We start from the raw sequence: 11685 nt of genomic DNA, 5'->3' as shown, positions 1-11685 counted from the left end.
GGCAATTTCGGAAGCAGACACAACCATACCATTAGTGTAGGCACGTGTCGTGAGAAGACGAGCACTGATGCTCTTCGAGCTCCGAGTTGTACGAACGGTTTGAGGGACATCAAAGTTACATGGCTACATTTTGATGTATTTATCATATCTACACTGTTATCTATTTTTAGAGGTTAGTTTAGAGCATTATGCAAAAATGAATCATATTCAAAGATAATCTGAACCACACCACAAATAATGAGAAATTTGCGACTGTACGACCCATTTATGAAATTACGCCCACCTCATTTTCCTTGGCGAGAATACGCCCGAGCTGTACGGAAGGCTTGCCAAAGGTCGAAAATGCCCCTGCTCGTTCCTTCAAGCGGATATGTGGCGCTCGACGACAAGCGCTGACACTCCTCGAACTCCGAGTTGTACGAACGGTTCAAAAGATATCAGAGTTACATGGGCCCCACAGTTACGTATTTATTATATCCACAACGTTCATCCATAGTTCGAGATCATTTCGGAGCATTATCGAAAAAAAAAAATCCTATCCAAAGATCAACTGGACCACGCTACAAAGAGCAACAGGAAAATTGATTTTAACCGTTAAAAATTTTGTAGGGCCCACCATAACATCTGTTTTCCAGCCAATATATTCATAATGTCACAAAGACCTAGATGAAGAGGAAAAACAAATTTTGTAATGGTCCAAAACTTCTGGGACCCTAAAAGGGTTTCAATGGTAGACGTTCAATCTTCCACTGCCTTTTACAGTGTGGTCCACTTGATAGCTAAATCTGTCTTATTTTTCTTCCCAAGCGTTAGTACAAGTTCGCCAAATAGATGGACGGTTTGGATATAACACATACCTCATAAAAGGACCTGATCAGGGTCAAATATTGCATATCAGGCCCCAGTAATTGCCTAAATTGACGTACATGATGAGGCTTAATGGAGTGTTTTACTCGTGTTTTTATTACAGGATGAAATCAGGAGTGTGTATTGAAAATTGATGTTAAAGGCATGGATTTTATGATCCAAAGTCTCCAGAGCATGGGATGGACTCCAGAAAACCAATAGTGAAGATTTTACACGCCTGGGATCTGAGGAAAGCACGATAAAGAGGCCCGAAAAGGGTCCAGAATGCAAGATCACATGGTTCCCGCCATCCGATCAGTTCAAAACTTCTTACATGGGATGAGGGCTATAAATTAACCGTACATATTAATTTTCATCCATTAAAGATCTCGGGAAGTGAGCCAACTGACAAATCAGCCCGTTAATCTCCAATTTGGGGCCCACCTGATATTTGGAACTGCTTCAAACTTGGTGTTGACGGTTGAAATTATATGACAAAGAAGATGGACGGATTAGATTTCTCGAAATCATCACAGTGGACCCATATCTATAGCGTGTGTACACAGTGCACATGCGCACTGCCTGAGCACCGAACGGACTAAAGTCGGTCAGCGCCGCTGACCCGACTTTCCTTTTTAAATACGGCAGTTGCCGTTTCCAGCACGCGTAACGGAACCGAACCGCGGTCGTCGGGTGTGGGCCCCACCTAGTGTCCAAATGGACAATCCAAACCGTCCATCCGCTTCCTGGGGCAGTTATAACCATCGCCTAGATGTCCGTTTGGTTCCATGCATGTGTACGGACGTTGACCGCTGAAAAACGCAAAACGGACGTTGAGTTCAAAACTCTGTGGGCCACCGCAACTCTAACTCGAAATTGGGCATTCCTGGCCGTTTTTTCATCCTCCATACAATGGACGGAGTGGATTATTGAAATAATTATCAAAATGGGTCCCACCATTGCCACGGAAGTTGTTTTCGCGTCCGCGTAAAGGACGACCGCTGGCCGTTTTTGTGAAGGATTGTGGGCCCCGTATGTCACCCATACGGCCGATCCGAGCCGTCCATCGTGTAGATGGGTTCGAGAACTACAAAACCATGCTGATATTCCACTCCCATGTGGACACACGTGTGCGGTACAGAGGCCACAAAAGGGCTACCCGGCGACGTTCAAAACTGATCTTTTTGTATTTTCTTCTTTGGGCCGTGTCAATGGACATTCAAAACCACCCATTCTTGACTGAAATTTCGTCCTGAATCCAATGGACGGGGTGGATTTTCCAGAAAACACCTCTGTGGGGCCCACCGATCATGGCTGCGAAAAATTGCACTTCGAGTCCTTCTACGACTCTGCCACCGACCCCAGCCATGTAGCAGCTATAAAAGGGGAGTTTTGGACGTGGGAAAGGCATTCAGAACTAGGGGATTCCAGATCTAGAGCCAGGAAGAGAAGAAAGAGAAGGAGGAAGAGAGAGAGATCGATTGGTTTGGTATTTAATTTTTATGAATTTTATTTAATATTTTTTTTATGGATTTTGTGGGTCACTAATCTCTCAGCTAGGGCTGAGATGAAGCCCCTAATTTGATTAGCTCTTGTATTGGTTGATTTACTTTGAATATTAACTAATTTGTCTCTTTCTCTAAGTGGGCTTTATGGGTTTAAATTCTATACTTCTCCATCTATGAACTTGATTAAAGTATATATATGGATGTTGTTTGGATGCTTATTATAGGTGCTTGTGTCTGATCAAGAACAAGTTTCCTATAGAGGAAGAAATAGGGTGCTTTAATGAATTGTACATTCCATGTGCCCGACCAAGGACATGGGATATGTCATTCATGGCATTGCTGAAAGGAATTAGACAGTCTGTATGCCCGATGAAGGACACAGATTGTGCTTTCTCTATTTAAGTGGTATCAATCTAGATCAAGGTGAATCAATAGACAAAACAAGGGTTAGGATAATTAGGGGTGGATTCGAAAGTCCTAGTGCTCTCTTTCTGATTGAATTTTCTTCCCTGTTCTTAAATTATTTTTTTTTCCCTAAAATTGTGCTTAGTAGTTCATTCCATTATCTGTTGGATTAGTTAAGGAGAGTCATAGATTTGAATTGTGACGACCAGTCCTCGTGGGAACGATCTCGTAATACGTACCGTATCTGCATCTGATTCGTATACTTGCGAGTTTAAATATCATTTAAATCGTGTTGGTTTAAATAAAACATCAAGTTTTTGGCGCCGTTGCCGGGGACTGTTTCGTTCCAAATTGAATTTGGGATTCTCTCTTATCATAATTCATAGCTTAGGATTTTTTCTAACTTAGAGTTCTTTTCTTGATTTTAGAAACTAACCTATTTCCTGTTTTGTAGGATCCTGACATAAATTTCTAAGTTGGATTCTAACATAGATCTCCAAATTGGAAGTGAAGGAGGAGCTCCCTATTCTTCAGACATCAATCATCTCCTTTTTCGGGTTCTTTCTTCCCATTCTTATTTACATAGTTTTAACTTGTTTTAGAATCTCATAGTTTCTAGGTCTAGTTTTATTTCTCTTAGGTTGCTTCTTAGTTTAGTTTTCTTTCTTACATTGCAATAACATAGTTTATGCTTGGACGTAGATCTCTGAATATAGAACTAGCACCATTTGATCCTGAGATTGAAAGAACAATTCGTGAAAGATTGAGAAATAATCCTGTTGAAATGGCGAATGAAACTGAAGTTAAAGCTCTCAAAGATTATTCAGCTCCTGTCCAATTTAATGCGCCTTCATGCATAGTGTTGCCAACCACTACGGCAGCACACTTTGAACTTAAACCTGGAGTCATACAATTGTTGTCATCCTTTTATGGATTGGACAAGGAGGACCCATATCATCATGTGAAAGAATTCTTAAACATTTGCTCCACCTTTAAGTTCCAAAACTTCTCAGACGATTCGATCCGCCTACGCCTGTTTCCTTTTTCTTTGAAGGATAAGGCGAAAACATGGTTGAATTCTCTAGAAGTTGGAACTATCACTACATGGGACCAACTGTCTAAGAAGTTCTTAAACAAGTTCTTCCCCGTTCACAAAACCAATGCCCTCCGTAGAGAAATTACTAACTTCACACAAAAAGAGGGCGAGCACTTTCATGAATGTTGGGAAAGATGGAAGGACTTGCTTCTTAAATGTCCTCACCATGGTTTTGAGAAGTGGCAACAAGTTCAATACTTCTATGACGGTCTGACACCACAGAACCGTCGCATGGTTGATGCCACCAGTGGAGGGTCATTCATGACCAAAAGTGATGTCGAAGCGTGGAACTTCTTTGAAACCTTGTGCGAAAATTCCCAGCAATGGGATTATTCAAATAGAGGTGACAGAAGTCCCCAACCACAAAAGAGAGGTGGTATATATGAGATAGGAGTCATGCCAGAGCTGAGCGCCAAGCTTGATAACCTGACAAAGAAAGTTGATGCTCTGGTATTAAATAATGGACCACCACAAACAACTCAAGTCGAGGCATATGCCACATGTTCTAGTCCTACCCATCCTATGCAGTCTTGTCCATCTGGTGCAGCATTCCCAGAACTTCTCTCTGAACAAGTTCATGCTATGAACACTTTTCAAAAATCTGGGAATGATCCTTACTAGAACACATACAACCCAGGGTGGGCTAGACATCCAAATTTCTCTTGGGCAAAAGGACCACAACAAGGAGGACCATCTGGAAATCCTCCCATGCAACCGCACCTCCAAGTTGGCAGTCAACAACCTCAACAGTTTCCACAATATCAACAACTACCTACACAATCAAGGAAACCATCTCTTGAGGATACACTCCATCTTTTCATGCAGAGTTCTCTCCAATTCCAAAAAGACACCCAACAAACCTTACTGGCCAACCAGCAAAGCTTACATGCAAATGCACAATCCATTGCCAAGCTGGAAGTACAAATGGGTCAACTAGCTGCCACATTGAGTGAGAGAGAGAAGGGCAAGTTCCCTAGCCAACCTGAGGCTAATCCAAAGGGACAGTATGAGATTGGCTCTAATTCCAACCAAGGGCAATATCATGAACATGCCAAATCGATCACTACCCTTAGGTCAGGCAAGCAGATTGATAACAGAATAGAGATGCCTGGGGATGAATCAAATTCTAAAACAGAAGATCAAGATGAAGCAGAGAGCCATACCAATGCATCCAAAGTCCAAAAGCTCTCTGACTCTCCAAGAGCCACTAATGTGCCACCTTATGTGCCCAAAGCACCCTTTCCTCAACGTCTGGCACCAACAAAGAAAAGAAATAACTTTGATGAAATCTTGGATGTGTTTCAAAAAGTGCAAGTCAACATCCCGTTGCTTGACGCTATCAAGCAAGTCCCTGCTTACACTAAGTTTCTTAAAGATTTATGCACTCAAAAGCGTAAGCAGAATGTTCATAAGAAAGTCTTCCTTGCAGAGCAGCTCAGCTCCATGATTCAACATAACACCCCTCCTAAATTTAGGGATCCAGGAGCTCCCACCATTTCTTGCGGCATAGGAGATCATAAGATCGGGAAGGCATTACTTGATTTAGGGGCGAGTGTCAATTTGTTACCATATTCGGTTTATGAGCAGCTAGGACTTGGTGAGTTGAAACCGACTAAGGTAACATTACAACTAGCCGAAATGCATGCAATGACCGTGAAGTGAAGGGAATTGACCGCTAAATGCCTCGAAACGACCGTGAATCAACACGAAATTGTTTGGGACGACCGTGAAATGCATGGGAATGATCAATGTTTGAAGCGATTTAAGCGCGAAATGCATGCAACTGACCGTGAAGTGAAGGGAATTGACCGCAAAATGCCTCAAAATGACCGTGAATCAACACGAAATTGTTTGGGACGACCGTGAAATGCATAGGAATGATCAATGTTTGAAGCGATTTGAGCGCGAAATGCATGCAACTGACCGTGAAGTGAAGGGAATTGACCGCGAAATGCCTCGAAATGACCGTAAATCAACACGGAATTGTTTGGGACGACCGTGAAATGCATGGGAATGATCATGGTTTGAAGTGATTTGACCGTAAAATGCATGCAAATGATCGTCAAGTGAAGGGAATTAACCGCGAAATGCCTCGAAACGACCGTGAATCAACACGGAATTGTTTGGGACGACCGTGAAATGCATGGGAATGATCATGGTTTGAAGCGAATTGATTGCGAAATGCATGCAAATGACCGTGAAGCGAAGCGAATTGACTGCGAAATGCCTCGAAACGACCATGAATTAACACGGAATTGTTTGAGACGACCGTGAAGTGCATGGGAATGATCATGGTTTGAAGCGATTTGACCGCGAAATGCATGCAACTGACCGTGCAGTGAAGGGAATTGACCGTGAAATGCCTCGAAACGACCGTGAATCAACACGGAATTGTTTGGGATGATAGGGAAATGCATGGGAATGATCATGGTTTGAAGCGAATTGACCGCAAAATGCATGCAACTGACCGTGGAGTGAAGGGAATTGACCGCGAAATGCCTCGAAACGACCGTGAATCAACACGGAATTGTTTGGAATGACCGCGAAATGCATGGGAATGATCATGGTTTGAAGCGAATTGACCGCGAAATGCATGTAAATGACCGTGGAGTGAAGCGAATTGACCGCGAAATGCCTCGAAACGACCGTGAATCAACACGGAATTGTTTGGAACGATCGTGAAGTGCATGGGAATGATCATGGTTTGAAGCGAATTGACCGCGAAATGCATGCAACTGACCGTGAAGTGAGGCGAATTGACCGCGAAATGCCTCAAAACGACCGTGAATCAACACGGAATTGTTTGGGATGACAGTGAAATGCATGGGAATGATCATGGTTTGAAGCGAATTAACCGCGAAATGCATGCAACTGACCGTGGAGTGAAGCGAATTGACCGCGAAATGCCTCGAAACGACCGTGAATCAACACGGAATTGTTTGGGATGACAGGGAAATGCATGGGAATGATCATGGTTTGAAGCGAATTGACCGCGAAATGCATGCAACTGACCGTGGAGTGAAGGGAATTGGCCGCGAAATGCTTCGAAACGACCGTGAATCAACACGGAATTGTTTGGAATGACCGCGAAATGCATGGGAACGACCATGGTTTGAAGCGATTTGACCGCGAAATGCCTCGAAACGACCGTGAATCAACGCGGAATTGTTTGGGACGACCGTGAAGTGCATGGGAATGATCATGGTTTGAAGTGAATTGACCGCGAAATGCATGCAACTGACCGTGAAGTGAGGCGAATTGACCGCGAAATGCCTCGAAACGACCGTGAATCAACACGGAATTGTTTGGGATGACAGTGAAATGCATGGGAATGATCATGGTTTGAAGCGAATTAACCGCGAAATGCATGCAACTGACCGTGGAGTGAAGCGAATTGACCGCGAAATGCCTCGAAACGACCGTGAATCAACACGGAATTGTTTGGGATGACAGGGAAATGCATGGGAATGATCATGGTTTGAAGCGAATTGACCGCGAAATGCATGCAACTGACCGTGGAGTGAAGGGAATTGACCGCGAAATGCCTCGAAACGACCGTGAATCAATACGGAATTATTTGGAATGACCGCGAAATGCATGGGAATGATCATGGTTTGAAGCGATTTGACCGCGAAATGCATGTAAATGAGCGTGGAGTGAAGCGAATTGACCACGAAATGCCTCGAAACGACCTGAATCAACACGGAATTGTTTGGGATGACCGCGAAATGCATGGGAATGATCATGGTTTGAAGCGATTTGACCGCGAAATGCATGCAAATGACCGTGGAGTGAAGGGAATTGACCACGAAATGCCTCGAAACGACCGTGAATGAACACGGAATTGTTTGGAATGACCGCGAAATGCATGGGAATGATCATGGTTTGAAGCGAATTGACCGCGAAATGCATGCAAATGACCGTGGAGTGAAGCGAATTGACCGCGAAATGCCTCGAAACGACCGTGAATCAACACGGAATGACCGCGAAATCCATGAATCAACACGGAATTGTTTGGGATGACCGCGAAATGCATGGGAATGATCATGGTTTGAAGCGATTTGACCGCGAAATGCATGCAAATGACCATGAAGTGAAGGGAATTGACCGCGAAATGCCTCGAAACGACCGTGAATCAACACGGAATTGTTTGGGATGACCGCGAAATGCATGGGAATGATCATGGTTTGAAGCGATTTGACCGCGAAATGCATGCAAATGACCGTGAAGTGAAGGGAATTGACCGCGAAATGCCTCGAAACGACTGTGAATCAACACGGAATTGTTTGGGATGACTGTGAAATGCATGGGAATGATCATGGTTTGAAGCGATTTGACCGCAAAATGCATGCAAATGACCGTGAAGTGAAGGGTATTGACCGTGAAATGCCTCGAAACGACTGTGAATCAACACGGAATTGTTTGGATGACTGTGAAATGCATGGGAATAATCATGGTTTGAAGCGATTTGACCACAAAATGCATGCAAATGACCATACAACTTAAGAGATTAGAAGAAGCACACTATGAACACAACTTGGAAAACATGGAGTGTGTACCGACATGGGTGTGTACTAACAAGCTAACCTAAAAAAGTAAAACAAAAAATATATATAAAAAAAATAAAAAAAACACATTAGAAAAAAATAGAAAAATTGCACTAAAAAAGCAGTTGACGCTGGACATTTTCTGACAATCTTCGATATATCGAAATCTAGTCGATATATCGATACCTCGATATATCGACATCTACTCGATTATATCGATAATACAATTTAAAAAGTATTTTGTCGCTGGACAGTGTGTGCTATTTTCGATCAATCGAATAATAGTCGATATATCGGTCGGTTGTAAGGATGACTTACTAATATTATATTGACTAGATTTCGATATAATCGACAACTTACTCTACCATTAATCGATTAGGTTTCGATTATATCGAAGAGTTTCGATATATCGTGTTCTATTCGATATATCGAAGTGTAATTTTTCTGTTTTTTTTCTAATGTGTTTTTTATATTTTTTTTATATTTTTTTTTATTTTACTTTTTTAGGTTAGCTTGTTAGTACACACCCATGTCGGTACACACTCCATGTTTTTCAAGTTGTGTTCATAGTGTGCTTCTTCTAGTCTCTTAAGTTGCATGGTCATTTGCATGCATTTTGCGGTCAAATCGCTTCAAACCATGATCATTCCCATGCATTTCGCGGTCATCCCAAACAATTCCGTGTTGATTCACGGTCGTTTCGAGGCATTTCGCGGTCAATTCGCTTCACTCCACGGTCATTTACATGCATTTCGCGGTCAAATCGCTTCAAACCATGATCATTCCCATGCATTTCGCGGTCATTCCAAACAATTCCGTGTTGATTCACGGTCGTTTCGAGGCATTTCGCGGTCAATTCCCTTCACTCCACGGTCAGTTGCATGTATTTCGCGATCAATTCGCTTCAAACCATGATCATTCCCAAGCATTTCCTTGTCATCCCAAACAATTCCGTGTTGATTCACGGTCGTTTCGAGGCATTTCGCGGTCAATTCGCTTCACTCCACCGTCAGTTGCATGCATTTCGCGGTCAATTCGATTCAAACTATGATCATTCCCATGCATTTCACGGTCATCCCAAACAATTCCGTGTTGATTCACGGTCGTTTCGAGGCATTTCGCGGTCAATTCCCTTCACTCCACGGTCATTTGCATGCATTTCGCGGTCATCCCAAACAATTCCGTGTTGATTCATGGTCGTTTCGAGGCATTTCGCGGTCAATTCCCTTCACTTCACAGTCATTTGCATGCATTTCGCGGTCAATTCGCTTCAAACCATGATCATTCCCAAGCATTTCACGGTCATTCCAAACAATTCCGTGTTGATTCACGGTCGTTTCGAGGCATTTCGCAGTCAATTCCCTTCACTCCACGGTCATTTGCATGCATTTCGCGGTCAAATCGCTTCAAACCATGATCATTCCCATGCATTTCGTGGTCATCCCAAACAATTCCGTGTTGATTCACGGTCGTTTCGAGGCATTTCGTGGTCAATTCCCTTCACTCCACGGTCATTTACATGCATTTCGCGGTCATCCCAAACAATTCCGTGTTGATTCATGGTCGTTTCAAGGCATTTCGCGGTCAATTCCCTTCACTTCACAGTCATTTGCATGCATTTCGCGGTCAATTCGCTTCAAACCATGATCATTCCCAAGCATTTCACGGTCATTCCAAACAATTCCGTGTTGATTCACGGTCGTTTCGAGGCATTTCGCGGTCAATTCCCTTCACTCCACGGTCATTTGCATGCATTTCGCGGTCAAATCGCATCAAACCATGATCATTCCTATGCATTTCGCGGTCATCCCAAACAATTCCGTGTTGATTCACGGTCGTTTCGAGGCATTTCGCGGTCAATTCCCTTCACTTCACGGTCATTTGCATGCATTTCGCGGTCAATTCGCTTCAAACCATGATCATTCCCAAGCATTTCACGGTCATTCCAAACAATTCCGTGTTGATTCACGGTCGTTTCGAGGCATTTCGCGGTCAATTCCCTTCACTCCACGGTCATTTGCATGCATTTTGTAGTCAAATCGCTTCAAACCATGATCATTCTCATGCATTTCGCGGTCATCCCAAACAATTCTGTGTTGATTCATGGTCGTTTCGAGGCATTTCGCGGTCAATTCGCTGCACTCCATCGTCATTTGCATGCATTTCACGGTCAATTCGCTTCAAACCATGATCATTCCCATGCATTTCGCGGTCATTCCAAACAATTCTGTGTTCATTCACGGTCGTTTCGAGGCATTTCGCGGTCAATTCCCTTCACTCCACGGTCAGTTGCATGCATTTCGCGGTCAATTCGCTTCAAACCATGATCATTCCCATGCATTTCGCGGTCGTCCCAAACAATTTTGTGTTGATTCACGGTCGTTTCGAGGCATTTCGCGGTCAATTCCCTTCACTCCACGGTCATTTGCATGCATTTCGCGGTCAAATCGCTTCAAACCATGATCATTCCCATGCATTTCGCGGTCATCCCAAACAATTTCGTGTTGATTCACGGTCGTTTCGAGGCATTTCGCGGTCAATTCGCTTCACTCCACGGTCATTTGCATGCATTTCGTGGTCAAATCGCTTCAAACCATGATCATTCTCATGCATTTCGCGGTCATCCCAAACAATTCCGTGTTGATTCACGGTCGTTTCGAGGCATTTCTCGGTCAATTCGCTTCACTCCACCGTCATTTGCATGCATTTCGCGGTCAATTCGCTTCAAACCATGATCATTCCCATGCATTTCGCGGTCATTCCAAACAATTCCGTGTTGATTCACGGTCGTTTCGAGGCATTTCGCGGTCAATTCGCCTCACTTCACGGTCAGTTGCATGCATTTCGCGGTTAATTCGCTTCAAACCATGATCATTCCCATGCACTTCACGGTCGTCCCAAACAATTCCGTGTTGATTCACGGTCGTTTCGGCATTTCGCCGTCAATTTGCTTCACTCCACGGTCATTTGCATGCATTTCGCGGTCAATTCGCTTCAAACCATGATCATTCCCATGCATTTCGCGGTCATTCCAAACAATTTCGTGTTGATTCACGGTCGTTTCGAGGCATTTCGCGGTCAATTCCCTTCACTCCACGGTCAGTTGCATGCATTTCGCGGTCAATTCGCTTCAAACCATGATCATTCCCATGCATTTCCCTGTCATCCCAAACAATTCCGTGTTGATTCACGGTCGTTTCGAGGCATTTCACGGTCAATTCCCTTCACTGCACGGTCAGTTGCATGCATTTCGCGGTCAAATTGCTTCAAACCATGATCATTC

The 11685-nt window shown here is 43.7% G+C and overlaps 1 non-coding gene across 1 annotated transcript; it reads right to left on the bottom strand.

Moving 5' to 3' along the window:
• Window positions 1–3921: 3921 nt before the first annotated feature.
• On the bottom strand, window positions 3922–4028 carry LOC131257063 (small nucleolar RNA R71). The gene has a single exon (XR_009177085.1). It is a non-coding gene; the product is annotated as a small nucleolar RNA R71 (small nucleolar RNA).
• Window positions 4029–11685: the final 7657 nt, after the last annotated feature.

The sequence above is a fragment of the Magnolia sinica genome, chromosome 9, assembly GCF_029962835.1.
Source record: "Magnolia sinica isolate HGM2019 chromosome 9, MsV1, whole genome shotgun sequence".
Classification (NCBI taxonomy): Eukaryota; Viridiplantae; Streptophyta; class Magnoliopsida; order Magnoliales; family Magnoliaceae; genus Magnolia; species Magnolia sinica.
This window is presented reverse-complemented; position numbering and strand designations above follow the sequence as displayed.